General features: G+C 38.7%; 1 protein-coding gene across 2 annotated transcripts in view; it reads right to left on the bottom strand.

The window, feature by feature from the left end:
* RCL1 (RNA terminal phosphate cyclase like 1) overlaps window positions 1-22831 on the bottom strand; it is a 183474-nt gene that overhangs the window by 60206 nt on the left and 100437 nt on the right. Inside the window, exon 9 of one of the 2 annotated variants that reach the window (XM_060409421.1) lies at window positions 11258-22831. This exon is cut by the window's right edge and continues 25126 nt beyond it. The exons of the other annotated variant lie outside the window; for it this stretch is intronic. The gene's annotated coding sequence lies outside the window, so the exon portion shown is untranslated. Of the gene's footprint in view, window positions 1-11257 lie in introns of those variants that run through there. 2 annotated transcript variants of the gene reach the window in all.

Below are 22831 nucleotides of genomic sequence, written 5' to 3'. Positions count from 1 at the left end.
GAAAGAAAACTGGCACTTTAAATAAGTAGATGTAAAAAGAATGATAACAATAGGTCAAAGGATGGAGAAATTATTGTTCTAAGAGTCTTGCTTTTTATGTGAAGTAGTACTATATTATTTTTAAGTAGACTTATAAATTATGACTACATATTTTAATGACTAGTTCAGTTCAGTTCAGTCATTCAGATGTGTCCGACTCTTTGTGACCCCATGAACCACAGCACGCCAGGCCTCCCTGTCCATCATCAACTCCTGGAGTCCACCCAAACCCATGTCCATTGTGTCAGTGATGCCATCCAACCAACTCATCCTCTGTTGTCCCCTTCTCCTCCTGCCCTCAATCTTTCCCAGCATCAGGGTCTTTTCAAATGAGTCAGCTCTTCGCATGAGGTGGCCAAAGTATTGGAGTTTCAGCTTCAACATCAGTCCTTCCAATGAACACCCGGGACTGACCTCCTTTAGGATGGACTGGTTGGATCTCCTTGCAGTCCAAAGGACTCTTAAGAGTCTTCTCCAACACCACAGTTCAAAAGCACCAATTCTTCAGCACCCAGCTTTCTTTATAGTCCAGCTCTCACACCCATACATGAATACTGGAAAAACCATAGTTTTGACTAGACAGACCTTTGTTGGCAAAGTAATGTCTCTGCTTTTTAATATGCTGTCTAGGTTGGTCATAAGTTTCCTTCCAAGGAGTAAGCATCTTTTAATTTCATGGCTGCAATCACCATCTGCAGTGATTTTGGAGCCCAAAAATATAAAGTCTGACACTGTTTCCCCATCTATTTGCCATGAAGTGATGGGACCAGATGCCATGATCTTCGTTTTCTGAATGTTGAGCTTTAAGCCAACTTTTTTGCTCTCCTCTTTCACTTTCATCAAGAGGCTTTTTAGTTCCTTTTCACTTTCTGCCATAAGGGTGGTGTCATCTGCATATCTGAGGTTATTGATATTTCTCCCGGCAATCTTGATTCCTACTCTGCATATAAGTTAAATAAGCAGGGTGACAATATACAGCCTTGACATACTCCTTTTTCTATTGGAACAAGTCTGTTGCTCCATGTCCAGTTCTAACTGTTGCTTCTTGACCTGCATACAGATTTCTCAAGAGGCAGGTCAGGTGGTCTGGTATTCCCATCTCTTTCAGAATTTTCCACAGTTTCTTGTGATCCACACAGTCAAAGGCTTTGGCATAGTCAATAAAGCAGAAATAGATGTTTTTCTGGAACTCTCTTGCCTTTTCAATGATCCAGTGGATGTTGGCAATTTGGTCTCTGGTTCCTCTGCCTTTTCTAAAACCAGCTTGAACATCTGGAAGTTCACGGTTCACGTATTGCTGAAGCCTGGCTTGGAGAATTTTGAGCATTACTTTACTAGCATGTGAGATGAGTGCAATTGTGCAGTAATTTGAGCATTCTTTAGCATTGCCTTTCTTTGGGATTGGAATGACTAGAGCAAACATTTAAAGAGTGATGTACAGAGATATAGCTATAAAGCCAACACTGGCATTAAAATAGAAACATTTAAAAATAGATTTCTTTGTAAAACTAAGTACGTATCTATCCAGTTTAACTCCTAGCTATATATTCAAGAGGAATGAAAGCATGTCTACCAAAAGACTTGCAGAAAATGCTAATAGCAGCTTAAATGAAAATAACTAAAGACTAGAAATAATTAAAAAGATCATCAACAATTATAGCAATATTTATATAATGCAATACTACTCATTATTAAAAAAAAAACCCACTGATACATACAACAACATGATTGAATCATAAAAACCTTTATGTCGAACAATAAAAGCTGGACATCAAACATAATATTACTCCTATAAAGTTCAAGTGACAGAAATCAGAACAGAAGGATGAAGTTTAACTGGAACACAATGGAATGATTGTAGGATGAAGGAAATGTTCTGTATCTTAATTGGAGTATAAGTTTATAACTGTATCTAGTTATAAAACTCAACTAATTTCAAACTTAACACCTGGGTGTTTCACTGTTTATAAATTTTACCTGAGTGAAAAAATCATTTTAAAAATCCACAAAATTAAACTAATCCACTATATAAACAAGCTAAAGAAGAAAAAGCAGATGATTATATCAATTAATGCACAAAAAAGCACTTTTTGAAATCCAAAATTCATTTTCAATGAAAAACAAACAAACAACAACAAAAACAACAAAACAAAAATCTCACAACAAAGTAGAACTAAGGAAACTTCCTCAACTTGATAAACAACACCTTTAAAAAATCTGTATCTAACATCATACTTAGCGAAGAGAAACTATTAATATATTCTTTTCCCCAAAGCTTAAGAACAAGGCAAGGATGTCCTCTACAATCAATCCTATTCAAGGTAGTTGGGGAAGTCCTAGCTATCGGAATAAGACAAGAAAAGGAAATAAAAGTATACACACTGGCAGGGAAGCAGGGGGAAGTTGTCATCTGTTGGCAGATGGCATAATTGTGTAGAAAATCAGAAAGAATCAACAACAACAACAAAACTCCTGGAACAAACAAATATTATAGTGCTATATATACTGCTATAATCAATTCTGCAGGCTACAAAGGTAATGTAAAAAATTCAATTGATTTCTATATCTAGCTGTGAAAAGTATTAACATATTTGAAATTTAAAATTTCTAATTTACTTGAAATTTGGGAAATCAGTGAAATAGGAGAAGGGGATCAGGAGCTACAAACTTCCAATCATAAAATAAATATGCACAGGGATGTAATATACAGTGCGGGGACTTTAGTTGAAACTGAGCAGATACTGCAGGGCCTTCCCAGGGATAGATCCCCTGTGTCAATCTGCCTCTTGTATGTAGAAAAGCTTTAGCCGCCTAAGCCTTTCCCAAGTTCCAAAGAGCAAATTTAACCAAAGAAGTGTAAAAATGTAGAAACAAAGGAAAATAGCTAAGCAAGACAAAATAATATTAACAGGTTAGCAATAAAACAAAGTCAAAAACCTTAATTCCTCTTCAAGGACTATAGATAATATCCTGAGCTACACCCTTGAGTTATTTTGCATATATAAAATCCCACCAGGTGAAAGCAGTTGACTGTTGACCATTACTACATAGACCACAGACAGTTGGGGACAGAAAACTGATAACTGAGATTCCCGATATACCACCTTGTGACCTCATGACCAAACAATCAGAAGGATGTACCTGAGCTGTTCACACACCCTGATCCTCTCCCTCACGTTGCCTTTAAAAAGCCCCTTCCTGAATGCATCAAAAAGTATCTTAAGCATGAGCATCCCATCCTCTTTGCTTGGCTTTGCAATAAATGCCATACTTCCCTTCATTGCAACACAGTGTCAGTAGATTGGCTTTACTGAGCATTAGTTCTATAACTTAGTCAATAATATTTACTGCAAATTTGAAAGTTGCTAATAAAGTAAATCTTAAAAGTTCTCATCACAAGAAGGAAAAAAAATCCTGAATCAGATGCTGTACAGCCCCTGAATCTAAGGTCTTCAGTTCAGTTCAGTTCAGTCGGTCAGTCATGTCTGACTCTTTGCAACCCCATGAATCACAGCACGCCAGGCCTCCCTGTCCATCACCAACTCCTGGAGTTCACTCAGACTCATGTCCATTGAGTCAGTGATGCCATCCAGCCATCTCATTCTTTGTCGTCCCTTCTCCTCCTGCCCCCAATCCCTCCCAGCGTCAGAGTCTTTTCCAATGAGTCAACTCTGCACATGAGGTGGCCAAAGTATTGGAGTTTCAGCTTTAGCATCAGTCCTTCCAATGAACACCTGGGACTGATCTCCTTTAGGATGAACTGGTTGGATCTCCTTGTAGTCCAAGAGACTCTCAACAGTCTTCTCCAATACCACAGTTCAAAAGCATCAATTCTTCCGTGCTCAGCTTTCTTCACAGTCCAACTCTCACATCCATACATGACTACTGGAAAAACCATAGCCTTGACTAGATGGACCTTTGTTGGCAAAGTAATGTGTCTGCTTTTGAATATGCTATCTAGGTTGGTCATAACTTTCCTTCCAAGGAGTAAGCATCTTTTAATTTCATGGCTGCAATCACCATCTGCAGTGATTTTGGAGCACAAAAATATAAAGTCTGACACTGTTTCCACTGTTTCCCCATCTATTGGCCATGAAGTGATGGGACCAGATGCCATGATCTTCGTTTTCTGAATGTTGAGTTTTAAGCCAACTTTTTCACTCTCCTCTTTCACTTTCATCAAGAGGCTTTTTAGTTCCTCTTCACTTTCTGCCATAAGGGTGGTGTCATCTGCATATCTGAGGTTATTGATATTTATTTCTCCTGGCAATCTTGATTCCAGCTTGTGTTTCTTCCAGCCCAGCCTTTCTCATGATGTACTCTGCATATAAGTTAAATAAGCAGGGTGACAATATAGAGCCTTGACGTACTCCTTTTCCTATTTGGAACCAATCTGTTGTTCCATGTCCAGTTCTAACTGTTGCCTCTGACCTGCATATAGGTTTCTCAAGAGGCAGGTCAGGTGGTCTGGTATTCCCATCTCTTTCAGATCTTACTGACTCTCTAAACCTCTGTTTCCTCATGTGTAAAATATAAATAATAACACTGATCTTTAAGGACTGTTGTGTGGATAGTATGAGGCATTAGATATGAAGATATTTAGCAGGCAGTTTCTTATTCCACAATTATTTACTGAGGAACTTTCCAGTCTCAAGGAAGGTAGCAAGATGAACAAGTTCCTACCCTTTTGGAGAAAGACAGTAATCCCATCAAGTGAATACCTAAAGAGTACTAAGTATAATGAAGAAAACCAAGTCAAGTGTGATGGAGGTGAGGTCCACCTTCAGATGGGAGTGTGGTCAGCTGATGGGCTCCAGCTGTGGACCCCTTAGGACCTGCCTCAGCTGCAGAGAGATGCCTCCCAGTGTTCCTGGGACAGCTTCCACAAAGATCTAAGCAAGATGAGCTGTAAAAGCCTTGCCATTTTTGCCTCCAGGCCATCTCTGATGGGCAATACTGCTCCCCAAATAACAGTTCCATTTCTTCCCTTAACCCTGTTTCCATCCTCTTCTCTGCACTGGCATTGATCCCTCTTAAACATCTTGCATCCCAAACTCCATGTCTATGTCTGCTTCTTTCCAGAGAACTCAACCTGATAACGGGATAGGAAGAAATAGAGCACTTGTGAGTTTGCACAGGGGGTCAGAGGAAGACTCTTGGTGTATATGACATCTGAGCAGAGCCCAGAATGAAGTAAGGGCAGAACAATGAGACCATCTGGGAAAGACTGGTCCACAGTGCATCCACATGTGCAAAGAGAAAGAAGAGGCACGCAGCATGGTCAGAGTAGAGTGGGTAGGATGATAGCAGTAGATGAGGTAAGAAAGAGGACAGAGGCCAAGATCATATGGGCTGTTGAATCATAAAAAATACTGGCTTTTATTCTGAGTGAAATGGGAAGCTATGTGAGTTTAGAATTGGCAAGTCACGTGATATGCACCCATGTTTTAAATGAGGCACTCTGATTGTTATGTGGGCAATGGATAGGGAGAATGGGCACCAGGGGCATAGAAGAAGCAAGAAGACAACTTAGGAGAGTATTACATGACTGTATCATATAGCCATGTAGAGGGGCTTCCCAGGCGGTACAGTGGTAAAGAATCTGCCTGCCAATGCAGAAGGTGTAAGAAAGGCAGGTTCGATTCCTGGGTCAGGACGATCCCTTGGAGTAGGATATGGCAACCTGCTCTAGTATCCTTACCTGGGAAATCTCATGGACAGAGGAGGGGTCACAAAGGATCAGATGCGACTGTGTGCACACACACGCACACACACCTGTTAGGAAGTAGAAGTCATCACAGTAATACAGTAGTAATATAGTAATTACAATAGTAGTTGTGGCCACAGTGGTTGGTAGGGAGTTTCCTTAATTCCGCAGCACTGGGTTGCCATGTGGTATCTGCATGCTGCTCATCTGCACACGGCTCATCTACATAAGGTCTCCCATGCAGTGAATGTGTCAGACCAGACCTTTAGTGATCTTAGCCCCACACACAGCTACTCCCATCTCTCTAGGAAATGTGTTGCCATTTCCTAGTCCAGGGGATCTTCCTGACCCAGGGGTCAAACCCACATCTCTTGCATCTTCTGCATCTCCTGCACTGGCAGACAGATGTTGATTCACTCAAAATCAAAAAAGACTTGCTATAAAACTACAGTAATCAAGACAGTGTGGTATTAGTGAAAAAATAGACAAATATATCAATGAAATAGGATAGAGAAACCCAGAAATAGATCCACGAAAATAAAGTCTACTAATTTTTGACAAAGGAGAGAGGCAATACAATGGAGAAAAGGCAGTCATTTCAACAAATGGTGTTTGGAACAATTTAACATCCATATGCAGAAAGATGAATCTAGACACAGACTTATACCTTTAACAAAAATTAACTCAAAATATATCACAGACCTAAACATAAATATGCAAACCTATATAACTCCTAGAAGATAACTTAGGAGAAAATGAGGATGAATTTGGATATGACACAAAATTTACAGTTCATGAAAGAAAGAATTGATAAGCTGGTCTTCATTAAAGTAAAGACTTCTGCCATGTGAAAGACACTGTCAAGAGAATGAGTTGTCATGCTGCATTGGGAAAATATATTTGCAAAAGGCATAATTGATAAAGGCCAGTTATCCAAAATATACAAGGAACTATTAAAATGCAACAGTGTGAACACAGCCTGATTAATAATGGGCAAAAGATCTGCACAGGTGTCTCACCAAAAAATATATACGGATGGCAAAAATGCATGTGCTCAACATTACTTGCTATTAGAGAATAGCAAGTTTAAAAAATAATGAGGTAGACTACACCTATTAGAATGGCTAAAATATAAAAACAAACAAACAAACAAACAAAAACTGGTAATAGCAAATGCTACTGAGGATGTAAAAAGTAACAGGAACACTTATTCAAAATGGTATTTTGGAAGACAGTTTGGCATTATCTTACAAAGGTAAACATAGTTTTATCATAAAATCCAGGATCATGGTCCAAATTAATTACACAATTTACTTGAAAACTTATGTTCACACAAAACCTGCATATAAATATGTATAGGATCTCTATTTATAATAGCCCCAAATTGGAAGCAGTCAAGTTTCCCTTCAAGACACAAATGGCATATCTGTGTCATAAACAAACTATAGCATATCTAAACACTATAATATTATTCAGCAATAAAATAAACAAGCCATCAAACATGAAGAGACAAAGATGAATTTTAAACTAATGTTACCAAGTGAAAAAAGTCAGTAGCAAATGTTATGTTCTGTAATAATGCCTTATATGACATTCCGGGAAAGGCAAAACAATAGAGAGGATAAAAATTGTCAGTGGCTCACAGGAGTTTAAGGAAGAGAGGATGGATATCTGAATAGCCAAAGCACAGAGAACTTTTGGGGGCAGTGGGGATTTTGGCTGGTATGGGTTAACAATCCAGATACTGCTATACATGGTAACTGAGCAGTTAAGGAAATGGTTGGCAGACAGAAAAAGTTGACACAGATAAGCAAGCAGAGCAAGCTATAATAGCATGATCCATGTGGTAACAGATATGAGTTAGGGACATAATTATGAACTCATATTTGGCTAAATATAGATATAGTTACATATAGAAATATGTATTATATGTGTATGCATACAGACCATCTATACACGTACAGTTTCTTGTTCAGTCAGCTGAGAGAATCTAGAAACAATGACATCCCAGCGGTAACAAGCACATCTAGTGCTCCAGTGCTGGTTTCTAACACCGTTTTCCAAAGGAAGCAGAGCTCCATAGAGACATGACTCTTTCTAGGAGCAGAAAATATATGGGATGGAACTGCAGCATCTTACAGTGGAAGAAAGTAAGGAAATGCTCACAAAAAATCCATAATGCCACAATAATGAGGATTTGGAAAAGGGACACCAAGGCCAAGTAAAAATATCTTCAAACAGGCAAAATGAATCAATTTAAACAACAAAATAAGTAAGGTAGTACTGGATTATAACCCAAAGTATAAAACAAATATCCATGAGTCCATACTGATATGAATAAAGTACTAAATTAATAAAAAGAGATAAATCTCCCTTGCAGAACAATTCAAAGTAAATCGTGGAGGTATTCCACCTTGAAAGAGGTGAGCATAATTCCGCATTCCTCATGTGTGGGCAGTATTAGTAACTTCCTTCCACACAGCACAAGGTGAAAGTGGGGAGGAAAGAGTAACTTTACAACTGAGAAACCTGATAGTCCTCAAAACTGTCAAGCTCATCAAAAATAAGGAGAGTCTGAGAAACTGACACAGCCAGGTGAACTTCTGCAGACAAAACAACTAGATGTAATATGGTATTCTAAAACAATAAAAGGACATTAGATAAAAACTAAAGCAATCTAAAGAAAGTATGGACTTTAGTAAATAATGATTCATTAATTATAACATGTATTATATTACTGTAAGATATTAATAATAGGTGGAGACTATATGGGATTTCTGTACTACTTCTGCAATCTTTCTGTAAATCTGGAACTATTCTAAAAAATTAATTTAAAAATTTTAAATTTTATATGTATATAGTTTGAAAATTTTAAATATCCTTCTAAATAACTTGAATAAAAGAGAAAATGGAAAGAAAAATTACAAATAACTTAGAAACATGTAAGTGCACTATACCTGAGAAGTTCTATAATACAGATAAAGCAGTATGCAGAGAAAATTAAAATTTATAGCCTTAAATGCATCTTTTAGAAAATAAAATTTGAAATAAATAGCACAAAATTGAAGAAAAACAGTAACATTAAATAATATATAATTTAAAAGTAATAATAAGGAATATAAATAGAAGGAAAGAAAATTTAAATATTTATTAAATTTATAAGATCATTAGGGTTTTGATCAATAAAACCATGTTCCTAAAAACCAGTAATTATAGGAAACTGTAATTTTTTTAAGGAATCATTAAAAAATACCATTTAGGGATGAGAAATACTTAACTACAAGGATAGGAGAGATTTTTGAAATTATAAGATATAGAGATAATTGTATTATTTTTATCCATAACTTTGAAAAAATTAGGAGGTTTATTAGTCAAGACTGCTTTGAATGCAAATGTCAGGCACCCATTTCCAATTAGTTGCAACAGGACTTCCCTTGTGGTGCAGTAGATAAGAATTTACCTCCCAATGCAGGGGATGTAAGTTCGATCCCTGGTCCCGGTAGATTCCACAAGCCATGGACCAACTAAGCCAGTGTGCCACAACTACTGAAGCCTGTGCACCCAGATTCTGTGCTCCACAAGAGAAGCCACCACAATGAGAAGCCTGTGTACCACAACAAAGAGTAGACCTCGCTCACCACAACTGGAGAAAGCTCACACAGAAGCAACAAAGACCCAGTGCAGCCAAAAGCAAACAAACAAATCCATCTGCAGCAAAAGAGATACTGACTGATTCATATACCTGAGAAGCCACAGGAAAGTGCTAGCTCCCAGCATGACTGGGTTCAATAGCTTACTGTCTTACGACTATCTTCCTTCCCACTGTTTTCCCCAGCTCAGCTTCTCTCTTAACTCACGTAGGTTCTCTCCATGTGTCAGAGAAAATGGGCATCTACAGCCACAAAATTTCATCTCCCCAGCTTAAAAACCAAAGTAGAAAAAGGAAAATCCCCAAACTCTGATGTCTTGTATCAATCCAGGAGAAGATTCCAATTGGCCCTATTTGGAACTTAGGTCCAATCCTATGACTAAGTGTCCTGAGAATGACACTTCCTTAATTTGCTAAAGAGAATCAGAAAACGAAACACCATATTTAGTGATGAATCATTGGAAGCATTTCTGTTAGAGAAACAAGAGGATAAACTCTGTCACCACTATCTTTGAACACTGTACTAGACTTCATAGTCAATGTATAAGACCAGAAAAGGTAAATACCTTGGAAGGAAAAAAAAAAAAGAACTGTCATTAATTGCAAATATCTAACTTTTAAAAATCTAAGAAAATTAGCTTAAAAAGTTGCACTGATAAAATAATGAAATGACATAGCAAGATTCAAGACAGATAATACAAAAAGCATTATTTTTCCTATATTAGCAATAATCAGTAAGAATATAAAGTCAATTCTCAAGACTCAGGATTGACCACCAGAACAAAATATAGAGAAATGTATGCTTTATGAAAACTAAGATTTGAAATGGAAGCTTCCATTCCTAGATGATTAGTAACATTCTCTTTGTATTCCATCCCCATAATATTTGGGGTGCAGTAGGCATACTATGATCATCAACTTGAATATAGTCAGAGGGTATGGATAAGAAAAAAGGAAATGGAGAACAATCAAAAAGGAGTGGAATAATAAGTGGTCAGAAAAGATTGGTAGAGAAAAGCCATTTGAGCCTCTATTATGTATTCCTTTCCATGGGTAAATCATCATTATCTGAATTACTTACACTTCAAAAAGATAAAAATTTTAGATCAGAGTATTCAGTATTTGGGAAACTTCTGGTGAAAATATTAGGAAATATTGTTCATACAAAAAAGTCCAAGTATGGAGGGCATTTCTCATTTTTCAAGGACTTAAATTTAATCCTTCTTTTCCCATTCTCCACAAATTCTCCCAAATATCCCTTTCTCTCTCCTTGGCCTCATTTCTATTTTGCTTTTATTTCCTTCTATTTTCCTGTCTTCTTGTCTTTCTTCTGTTCTAAATCTAGATGGTCCTCCCCTTTTTACTGTTAAACCTGGTGTCAGAGGGGGCTGAGGAGGCCCCAGGTTTTGCATCTAACCTCAGCCATGTCCTCTATGGTGTAGGAATGAAGGAGTCAGAAATGGTCAAATATTTACTGTGTCTCATGCTTGGGAAGACTGAGCTTTTGGGAATTAAATAGAGTTGAAATCAGGTTCCACACAGGTTAACAATTTCTGTGCCTTGGTGTTTTCATCAGGGATACAAAGACAATACAAGCAGCTCCCACAGAGAGTTTCTGGATGAATAAAATAAGATATAATAATATCTATTAGTGAACTATGGTTGAAAAACAAGGAAGAGACTATAAAGGTCATACTCCAATATTTTCTTTCTCCTACTTTCCTCTCCTCTAGCCTAAAATCACAGGAGTGGAAAGAGGAAAGAAGGCTGGGAGGTAAGAATATGGGCAAAGCAATACTAAATCCTAAATCTCAATCCCTAATTTAACTGCTGAAGCAAAATCAAAGATACTGAGATGACAGTTTTAATTTCATATACCAGATTTATAGTTTATTCCAGAGAATTTATCTAAGCAACAACATTATATTTGGAATACAAATCTCAAAGAGAAAAATACTCTTGGACAAAAATTACAGTGAAACTGACACACCCCAGTTACTCACTGACTTCTCAAGAGAAAAAGAAATCTGGTGATGTCATTCCTGCCTTTGCTCACTCCAATATCAATACAGTTTCCAATTTTCAGAGGGTAATAAGTTCTTGTCTTTCACACAATAAGTAACAAAGCAAACTCCCCCAAACTCATGGAGGTACCGTAGTTGAAGGGGAAGAGCCAATTTTATCTAATTAGTAAATTTTTTAGATATTTAATATTTGTTCTGCATAAAAAATATGAATGTCTGTTGTAGATTACTTATTCCTTGTGGTATGTAACTGTAATTCATTTGGAAAATATCTTCAAAGTAGGTAGACAAGTTTTTTCAAAACACCAGTTCCTTGTATAATTACTGCTACATTTATAATTACTCCACTGATAAAGAAAAAAGGGGGGAAGGAAGTTTTACCAAAGTCCCCTAAGAAAATGTTTCACTTCTCTCTGTCATCATGTTAGTGAATCTACTACACTTTTAAGTAATAAAGTAAAGAACACATTCCGGTTATTGCTGAAAAGAAATTTCATCAGTCTTCCTGTTAATATGAGTCATAGCAGAGAAGAGGTTGATGATTTGCAAGAAGAAACCACAGTCCACTAAAGCACTCCAAGTCTTCAGGCCACAAGAGAATGGATTGGCAACAAATTTTACTCTAAATTTTTCTTTGAGCATCTATTATGTATAATACTAGCACTCTTCTAGGATTTGTGAACACTCTTTAAAAATACAGGATATAGTGTCTGACATTAAGGAATACTTAACTTGAAATTGTCTTTGTAAGAAATCAGCACTCTTTTTGAATCCTCTGATGTGGGGCAATCCAGAGAGTTCAGCCTTCATTCATCATTAGAACAAGGATAATAATAACATTAATATCCAAATTTCACCAGCTCTAAGCCTCCCATCAATTTGACCATAGGAAGTCCAAATTCTCAGAATCTCCCTTTTAAAGTCATTTCTCAGAGCCTGCCAAGGTGCCTACAAATACATGCAAATATCCATAAACACAGAGCTAGGGAACTCAGAAGGGAAAGAGGCCTCAGTAAAGCTGCTTGAACCTCACAGTGTGAAGTGGTTAGCCCAGCAAACTCTTTCATTTGTCACCTTATTAGCAGTTTAGGCACTGACAGGCCACCCAGGGGATCACACCATCCTGCCAATGCAGGACATCTTGTCACCTAAAACTGACCTTGAACAATGAGAAGTTTAGGAGGGGTGGTCCATAATAGTTTTTCAGTGCCCAGTCTTCTCTGCACAGCTCACTCACAAGTTAGAAACAGGTATTTTCCTTAGGGCCCTTACTCACCCAGATGGTAAAGTCAGGATGGATTTTGGTAGCAACCCCTACTGTACACCAGGGGCAACCACTCCTTAATGCCGGAAGCCAGTGTGAGGAATCCCACCCGTGACAAGGTCATGAGGAAGGAAGCTGACATACGCAAGGTGTGCTCAGACTTCAGGGACCCCTCTGGAAATTCCTAAGCACGTACCCCAACAAAAATCTGCCGGCTTTTGAGCTCTGCTTTTCCACTCTTCTGACATTTTCTGGAAAAAGTCAATTCAGGGCTTTAGTCTTCTGCATTTGAAAGAGTGTTTCAATCCAAAAAACCCTCTGATGGCTTTCTAGCCTGCCTGCAGGACTCGTACAGCTGCGCCTGTGATTGTTTGAGGCCTCCTGACCGCAGGAGGCACGGGAAGCTTAAAACATCCTAGGAATGTAGGAGCTTCCGAGGAGTCAAAATCTTTAGAATAGGACTGATTAAAAGTTTCATTTGTTGGGTCAATGCTTGCTGCCAAATTTTCATATCCTTTATTTTTAGATATAGTTGGTATATAGAAAAACAAGTAGTAGACCTGGTATTAGCAACATTAGATCTTTGAGTTAAGTACCTTGTTATAACCCACTGCACCTTTGTTCTATAGAGATGTAACTTTAATGCTTTAAGGAGATGAAGATTAAAGAAAAACACTTCAGGGGAAACAAAATTAACATTCATTAAGGAAGAGAGCCAAAAGTGTTAACAAGCCTCTTGGCCAGAAGATAATGTAAATCACCTGAGACCTTTTGTATACAAAATGGTATACAGAAAGAGTCTGGGCTGCGAACGCGACATAATTTTGTGTTACCCATTGATCTCCATGTTTTATCAAAAGTATAAAAGGCCTTTTGAACAATAAAGGATCGGACCAGTTTCTCGGACCAGTTTCTCGAACTAGTCTCTCGGCCTGGTTTCTTGGGACTCTGGCTCCCCCGTGTCTTTCTCTCTCTTTCTTCTTCTCTCCCTTTCCCTCTCTCTGCTCTTTACTTTAACTTCAGGCTGAATCTCCACCTGGGGCGCAGAGGCTCGCCAGGTCTACTTACTTGCCCGGGCTGTTAAGACCCGCGCGAAAGGGAGCTTAAGGCGAGGCACCCTTAGATATTCAAGTGGGCGCCGGTGGCCCAAGGTAGATGGCGCAAATTCCTTGTCTGGAATTTTATTGGCCTTCCGTGTAAACCAAGCTATTCAGCCCTCTTCCTCCACTTAATCTTCTTACTACACTATAGTTTCTTAATCTAATCTTATATTAATAAATAAACAAGTCTTTCCATGCCAGCGCCGTCCACCCTTCGAATTCCCTGGATCCACCGGGGCTGGACCCCGGCACCTTAAGACACCATGGCCTTGCTGCTGGTTTTGGTTTTGTTGTGGCAGTTCTTCCCTTGTGGTTACTTAGCTCTCAAGAGCCCCAGCACTGACAGGTCACATAGGGGATCACCCCAGCCATTTCTGTCATCTGGCCTCTGTGAGAGCTATTCCAGTCCATCAGGCATAGTGTCTGAAGCCAGTGGTATCAGGACTCAAGTCTCGTGTTCCAGGACTCTCCTTGGTCCCTTTGCAAATCAGTGCCAGACTTTCTTATCACAATCACCTGAGCCTCAACTCTGACCTAGCCAAGAAGCTCTGTTACACCAACACTGGGCATTCCACTACTAGGTGAGTGATCATAAATGATGTGTCAATGTAACTAGGTAAGCACAGGGAAATGTAAAAGCCTTCTTGGTGCAAAATGTTATTTTTACCTATCAGTTACTCAGTTTAAGGGGGCAGAGGTGGTAGTATGTGATTAGATGGCTATTTAAAGTAAGCAGTAGAAATTCATAATAAATCTAGAAGAATTAAGATTTTACATACAGCTTTACCTTTCTCAGAAGTTTAAAATATTTTATTTCAGAATATTATGTGCCCAGAATCAGCAAGCAAGCAGCAACATACCTATCTGTTTAGGGGACTTTAGAGATTGAGTAGGAGAAGGCAATGGCACCCCACTCCAGTACTCTTGCCCGGAAAATCCCACGGACAGAGGAGCCAGGTAGGCTGCAGTCCATGGGGTCACTAAGAGTCGATCACGACTGAGCTACTTCACTTTCACTTTTCCTTTCATGCATTGGAGAAGGAAATGGCAACCACTCCAGTGTTCTTGCCTGGAGAATCCCAGGGACAGGGGAGCCTGGTGGGCTGCCATCTATGGGGTCGCACAGAGTCGGACACAACTGAAGCGACTAAACAGCAGCAGCAGCAGAGATTGAGTACAGCAGATTGCTCATATTTTAGTTTCAAAAGCCCCAGAAAGATAGAGGACTTGATTGGTAATGTTTACTAAGCAGTTACTATATGCCAAGCACTGTCCTAAGTAATTTACATGCATTGTCTCACATGATTAAACAATGCTTTGAGGTGGCTACTATTATAATCTTCACCCTACAGATATGAAAACCAAGATTAAGAAAATGTCCCAATATTATGAGCTATTGAGACATGGAACTGAGAAATGAACACTGGGCCTCTGATTCTGACATCTCTGTGCTCCCTGCTTCCCCTGGGCTTCATCATGGGTTTGGCTGCCAAATTTGGCTTCTAATCCCATTTCTGTGCCTAAAGAGTCACTAAATTTCACTACCTTGTCTATAAAATGGAAGAATGAGGATTCTCTGAGCTAACATTTGCAAAGACCCCAATGCAAGATTATCATTACATGAGAGGGCAGAGTTCATCCCTCATGAGAAGGATTAGAGCATCAGAAGACCCTTCTGTGGCAGAACTGAGCTCTGTGTCGCCAGCAGTAATGTCTGAGCACATTTGAAGAGGGGCAACGCTGTTACCAGGTGTAGTGATGATGTGAGGCCTGAAAAGAATGTGGGCACTTTAGTCACACTCCTGACCTCAGACCATCAGTGACTTCTGACAAGGAAGTTCAGACACATTGGATTTATTTTAATACTTACCTAGACTCCAGTGTTCTTGCCTGGAGAATCCCGGGGACGAGGGAGCCTGGTGGGCTGCCATCTATGGGGTCGCACAGAGTCGGACACGACCGAAGCGACTTAGCAGCAGCAGCAGCAGCAGCAGCAGCAGCAGACTATTTTTGCCTTTGTCCAAAACTGGTCAAGTTGGGAACACAGGGATTATTTGCTTCTTTCATTGTCATGAAAGTTGTCTCAGTTACTAAAGTTGATTATTTTCTATAGATGCTCTCATGCTTCTTATCACAGTGTCTCAGAATACAAAAGCTCAGAGGCCGTTGCATGTCTGGGAAACTCTTCCAAAGCTTGGATTCCCCTTTGAATAACAATACAGCTAGTCTATGAACTATTTACTTATTCTCTCTTCAGTGTGAAATTCTTTCAGTTGCAAGTTTGTTATTAGGTTCTCCATCTATACGGCAGCTGGACACAGACTCACTGCAGGTAGCCACTGCTGGACCTTTGTGTTTATGATGAAGTGTAAATAAGGTAAGAGGAAGAGGGAACAGGACTGAGGATTTCAACTAGCTGATATTTTGTTATCACTTGTCCTGAAAGGTGACTGCAACAGAAGAGAGCTATCTGCTATAGTCTGCCTGTTTAAGAAAGCCCAGTCTCTCTCCATATCTAGTCCATTCTGGGTTGATCAATTAACTGAATATTTATCACCGAGTCCCTATATGCCAGTTAATATTTAAATCCATCATTTATTAATGATTGCTATTATCATGTCTGTAATAACTGATTGCTATTATCAAGAAGAGGATGACACTGGGTTGACCACTTAACTGAATATTTATCACCAAGTCCCTATATGCCAGTTCATATTTAAATCCATCATTTGTTAACTGATTGCTATTATCATGTCTATAATAACTGATTGCTATTATCAACGAGAAGAGGATAACAGAGGATGAGATGGTTGGATGGCATCACTGACTTGATGGACATGAGTCTGAGCAAGCTCCAGGAGTTGGTGATGGACAGGGAAGCCTGGCATGCTGCAGTCCATGGGGTTGCAAAGATTGGACATGACTGGGTGACTGAACTGATAATCACATTTACTGTAAATCAACATTGAGTAATTTCTATATATGGGTTTGTTAGTATCTTATTCATTGTTTGTGGAATTGGAGATCAATGGACACCAACCTCTTTTATTTAATTGTAGGTAGTTTCCACTGACCTCTGCTGGATTTTCAGGGTTCTGTTCACAGGACTGCCTCATTTTCCCTTAGACTAGACTTCCCTGCTGACTATCATCATCAAAATGTCAACATACATTGAGTATTTTCCATGCTTGAGATATTGTGTGAAGTGAAGTGAAGTGAAGTCGCTCAGTCGTGTCCAACTCTTTGCGACCCCATGAACTATAGCCTACCAGGCTTTTCCATCTATGGAATTTTCCAGGCAAGAGTACTGGAGTGGGTTGGCATTTCCTTCTCCAGGGGATCTTCCCGACCCAGGGATTGAACCTGGGTCTCCTGCATTGCAGGCAGACGCTTTACCCTCTGAGCCACCAGGGAAGCAATAACACATGGATACTTCACATGAATGACCTCACTCAATTCTATAGTTTTATCATTATTATTTCCATTTTACAGTTGAGGAAGTTGAGTCATAGAGAAGCTTCTTACCCACAGATCACAAAACTAGAGAGGGTTGCAGCTGGAATCTACACCTGTGTCTGTGTGACTCCAAATACTGAGCCTTCAAGAGCTCCATATTTATACTTCTCTCTGACTAGGATCTGGAAAAAAAACAACGACAACAACTTCATTTCTACCAGTTTCCCTAAAATGGTGGCCCAACGAATGGCTCTCTCTTCGGGCAGGTTACAGTTCATTCACCAAATTATAAGAACATAAATTTCATTTAAAGTGAAATGATAATGACCTGAATGTTGTGACTAAGCAATTGTCTAAATCAGTTTCAGGAAAAACTGAGCTGCTTTGTAAGGGAAAACAGTTGGTGTAAGGAAACATGGGTCTCTCCTGTTTTATTCTTTTCTGTGTGCCATTAGGTAAGTCACTTAGCTTCTCTGCGCTTCTGTTTCTAGAGTTGGACTGGATATGTTTAAGGCAGTGTTTTTCAAACTGTATCTTACAAGCCGTTAGTGGAAGATGAAATCAATTTAATGAACCACAATCTTTATATTTAAAAAAATCAAACAGGATAGAAGAGTAGAGCATTAATATATTTACAGTATTAAAATTGTGGAAAATAAAAAAGTTACTCACGTGTGGTAAGGTAAGTATTTTTGATCAACCTTTTGTTGCCAGCACGTGGGGTGGCAGGTATATGTGTGTGTGTTAGAACACAATGTAAAATATATTTCTTACAGAGTTTGAATAACTTTGTTATTCAAAATAAATCTGAATAACAATTGACTATGGTTTTCCCTACCTCAAATTGAAGGACTCCATCCAATAGTTATACTTTAGTAACACTCAAATTTGCAGATTATAAGTCCCTATACCAGACCACCTGACCTGCCTCTTGAGAAACCTTTATCCAGGTCAGGAAGCAACAGTTAGAACTGGACATGGAACAACAGACTGGTTCCAAATAGGAAAAGGAGTACATCAAGGCTGTATATTGTCACCCTGCTTATTTAACTTCTGTGCAGAGTACATCATGAGAAACACTGGGCTGGAAGAAGCACAAGGTACAATCAAAATTGCCGAGAGAAATATCAATAATCTCAGATATGCAGATGACACCACCCTTATGGCAGAAAGTGAAGAGGAAAGTGAAAAAGTTGGCTTAAAGCTTAACATCCAGAAAACGAAGATCATGGCATCTGGTCCCATCACTTCATGGGAAATAGATGGGGAAACAGTGGAAACAGTGTCAGACTTTATTTTTGGGGGCTCCAAAATCAATGCAGATGGTGACTGCAGCCATGAAATTAAAAGACACTTACTCCTTGGAAGGAAAGTTATGACCAACCTAGATAGCATATTCAAAAGCAGACACATTACTTTGCCAACAAAGGTCCATCTAGTCAAGGCCATGGTTTTTCCACTGGTCATGTATGGATGTAAGAGTTGGACTGTGAAGAAAGCTGAGCGCCGAAGAATTGATGCTTTTAAACTGTGGGATTGGAGAAGACTCTTGAGAGTCCCTTGGACTGCAAGGAGATCCAATCAGTCCATTCTAAAATAGATCAGTCCTGCCAATAATCTATATTGACACTAAACAATATAGATTTTTAAAAAAACTTTATATCAATGAAACTATACAACATATACTATTCTGTATCTAGCTTTCTTTGCTCAACATCCTGTTTCTGAAATTTATTTTGGCACTATATTTTGGTTTGTTTATTCTTTCCAATTAAGGGCCATTACAAACAGTGCTGCAATGAATTCTTATATATCTGTTGGTACCCATGTATATATAGTCCATTCTAAAGGAGATCAGTCCTGGGTGTTCTTTGGAAGGAATGATGCTAAAGCTGAAACTCCAATACTTTGGCCACCTGATGCGAAGAGTTGACTCACTGGAAAAGATTGATGCTGGAAGGGATTGGGGGCAGGAGGAGAAGGGGACGACAGAGGATGAGATGGCTGGATGGCATCACTGACTCGATGGACATGAGTTTGGGTGAACTCCGGGAGTTGGTGATGGATAGGGAGGCCTGCCGTACTGCAATTCATGGGGTTGCAAAGAGTCGGACACGACTGAGCAACTGAACTGAACTGAACACATGTATATGCATTTCTGCTTTGTCCTTGAAAGTGTGCTAGTCACTCAGTCGTGTCTGACCCTCTGTAATCCCATGGACTATAGCCGCCAGGCTCCTCTGTCCATGGAATTCTCCCGGAGTGGGTAGCCATTCCCTTCTCCAGAGGATCTTCCCAATCCAGGGATCGAACCTGGGTATCCCACATTGCAGGCAAATTCTTTACAGTCTGAGCCACCAGGGAAGCCCACATTTCTGTTAAGTAAATATTAATATATAGAAATGAAATTGCTGGGTCTGGGGCGAGAGTTCTCACAAGACGGTAACCATGCTGGCACCTTGATCTCAAACTTCTGGTCAACAGAACTGTGAGAAAAGAAATTTCTGTTGTTTAAGCCACCCATTTTTGTGGCATTTCATTATAGCAGCCCAAGCCTACAGGGTTTGAATGTCATTTTAATAATTTAATTAGGTTCTAAAAGATAACTGAGAGTTAACTTTCAGAAGGATAACTTAGCCAACTATTTCAAAGCATTTGTTTACTTATTTCCAGGGAAAAAGCATTTCATTTCTGTCTTCATCCAAGAGACAATTCTTCAAAGGTAGGGTTAGGTCAGTCCAAATGCATAGTTTCAGTACCCAGCTTTGGCAATAATGGTGGCTGACGTAGGCTACAGCTCCCACAAATGAATGATTCTATACATAAAAACTGAAAATGATGAATAAACAAGCTTATGACTCAAATACTAGAGGGCGATTTCAAAACAATACTGACAGTATAATGTGCTTTTTTTTTTTTTACAATAGGTCTAATTACCTATCTATATAGATCTATATGCTCATACCTAAAACAGGAAAAGAAAAGGCCTAAAGGGAAAACAGAGTCTCGTATATGTCAATAGGACTGGAAACTGGTTAACCCTTTGTAGAAGGCAATTTGAACAACAGCTTTCAAATTTTAAATGCATGTGCTCTTTGACCCAGTAACTCTAATCCAAGGATTATTCTTACAGATGTATTAATACATGAACCCAATCACAAATGTTCAAAGATGTCAACTGCAGCTTTGCTAGCAATATTTTTTAAAAATGAATATGTATTCCTTCTTTTAAATTGTATTAATTTTTCATGCATTGTTTTTTAATTAGAAAACAGAATAAATACCATTTTTAATGAAATAAATAAACCCAACAGCTTCCCCTTCAAAAGCCTAGAAATTAGAGATACTCTGGGAAAGCATCTACCTTTGGAACTGGCTAGTGATCTTTAATAATTTATAATGACACTTTACTTATAATAAGCCATTTAAAATATGTGATCATTCAGAGATGGCATGTGATTCTTAGGTTATGAAAACTGATATAACTTCTCTCAGTTTTCTACCTCACAATAGTAAAGTGAATCTAATCTTAAATTAGTAGCCTTTTTAAGCAGTTAAAAAGAGTATTCATTTTCAAATGAGTGTTACATTATGCTGATGGTATGAACTGCATACTTTTCCTTAATTTACTAATATTTATTAAGTAATGAATCTTAATCCCAACACCATTATTATTGTTGAATAATAATTATGAATAGACTATTTTTATAAATTACATGAATAGACTTTTTTCCAAGAGATGTACATATAGTTATTAATTAGACAACCCCATTATATTATGAAATCACCTGTGGAGAAGTGTGTTAAGAACTAGAAAATAAAGAGCTTATGATTCCAGCACTTATTTGCTTTGCCTCAGGGTCTGGAGCTCAGTCAGAAACACCCATGAGATTTTTTGACTTCTGAGTTAGGCAACTCCAACTCCAAAAGTTGATATTAGGCTCCAACTTTTCCTTGGAGCCCATATGAGTGAACTTTGTCAGGTGATGGGTTTGCCAGTCTAGCTCTCAGCAGAGTTCCAGTCTGCATGTAGAGAAGCATAGGGTGCTTTGAACAGAATTTCCTAATGAGGAAATTGCTGCACATTCTGCCATGTGGTTATTTGAAGGATGAAGCAATGACATCCTCCAAAGTGGCATCTCCTTTTTTTCCCCCTTTTTAACTTAGAAATTGCCCTTAGGGCTGTTAAGAGTGGATTTCCCAAATATAGAAAGCAATCTAAAGTGACAAATAATTGGAAATTTTGAAATTTTTCTTTTTTGTGGTCAGTAATCCCAACAGCTTTCTTCCCATTGGGGAGCCACTCATAACTCCTGAGTATTCATTCATTCACTGGAATGTATCAGATTTGGAAATTCCCAACTGCCGTTCCTGTCAGGGATCCATTTCTTCACCATGCCAAGTCTTCTTAACTACAGAAGTCTGCGTTTAGAAGTGGGAAAGTTTTCTATCTCTTTTACACTTCAGGAGCAATAAGTCAAATACTTTGAAGAATGACTATCATCAGAAGATGATGAAGGAGTGGATGCCTTTTAGTATTACCTAATGAGATGTTCTGAACTCTTCAGCAATAGCAGGATTGTACTAAAAAAACATTTCCTTCCCATAAAATTTTAAACTAATATTAGCTGGCTTACATTAGCAATTATCTAAACTTCTGTCTCTATATCCAATTCTACTCAACCTGTAAGGTTAACCATATCTGTCTGCTGCTGCTGCTGCTGGTTACTTGCTGGAAAAAGAGAAAGAAGAAATGGCCAATTAATTACCAAGTGACTGAGAGCTACTATTTGGGTTCAATTCTCTTTCATCTTTCAGGTATGAAATCCATCCTATTTCATCCCCAGAAAAAGGAAGCAGGCTTTTTGCAGAGTTCTTTGGCAGGACTGGGGAGGTATCTTGTACTGTTGGATTAGCTGAGGGGGTTCCATGTGGGCAGTCAAGCAGCATGATTTAAATGACAGGGACTGAAAGAAATAGAGGAAGAAGGGTGAGAGGAGGCTGCTGGGCAGTCGTGGGCTGGATGTTGGCTGTTTTTTCTTGTTACATTCTGACAAGCAGTGAGGCTGAATCCCTGCTCACCAACACTATGTAGTCCTTTACAGTTTACCAAGAGCTTCTATATACAATAACTCATCTGGCTTCCTCAATACTCCTGTGTTTTAGAAATGGCCAGTATACATAGTAGATACTATTTTATATCATACTCCATTAAATTTCCAGGCTTTAGGTCAAACTACTGGGATTCAAATATTAATTCAGTTAGTTTCTGGCTGTGTGACTTTAAGTTATGTGAAGTAAAATATTATGCCAGCCACAGTAGGACAAATACTGCATGATTAGTTGTGTGAGGCATTGAAAACAGTCAATTTCATAGAACCATAGAATCAACTGGTAGTTGCCAGAGGCTAAGGAGAGGAGGAAATGGGAAGATGATCATCGGTGGGTATAAAGTTTCAGTTAAACAAGATAAATAAATCCTAGAGATCTACTATACAACATTTTATCTAAGGTAACAAACTGTATCATAAAATTAAAACTTCAAGAGGGTGGATCTCATGCTAAATGTTCTTACCACAATAAAATAAACTA

Source organism: Ovis aries, chromosome 2, assembly GCF_016772045.2.
Source record: "Ovis aries strain OAR_USU_Benz2616 breed Rambouillet chromosome 2, ARS-UI_Ramb_v3.0, whole genome shotgun sequence".
In the NCBI taxonomy this organism is placed as follows: Eukaryota; Metazoa; Chordata; class Mammalia; order Artiodactyla; family Bovidae; genus Ovis; species Ovis aries.
This window is presented reverse-complemented; position numbering and strand designations above follow the sequence as displayed.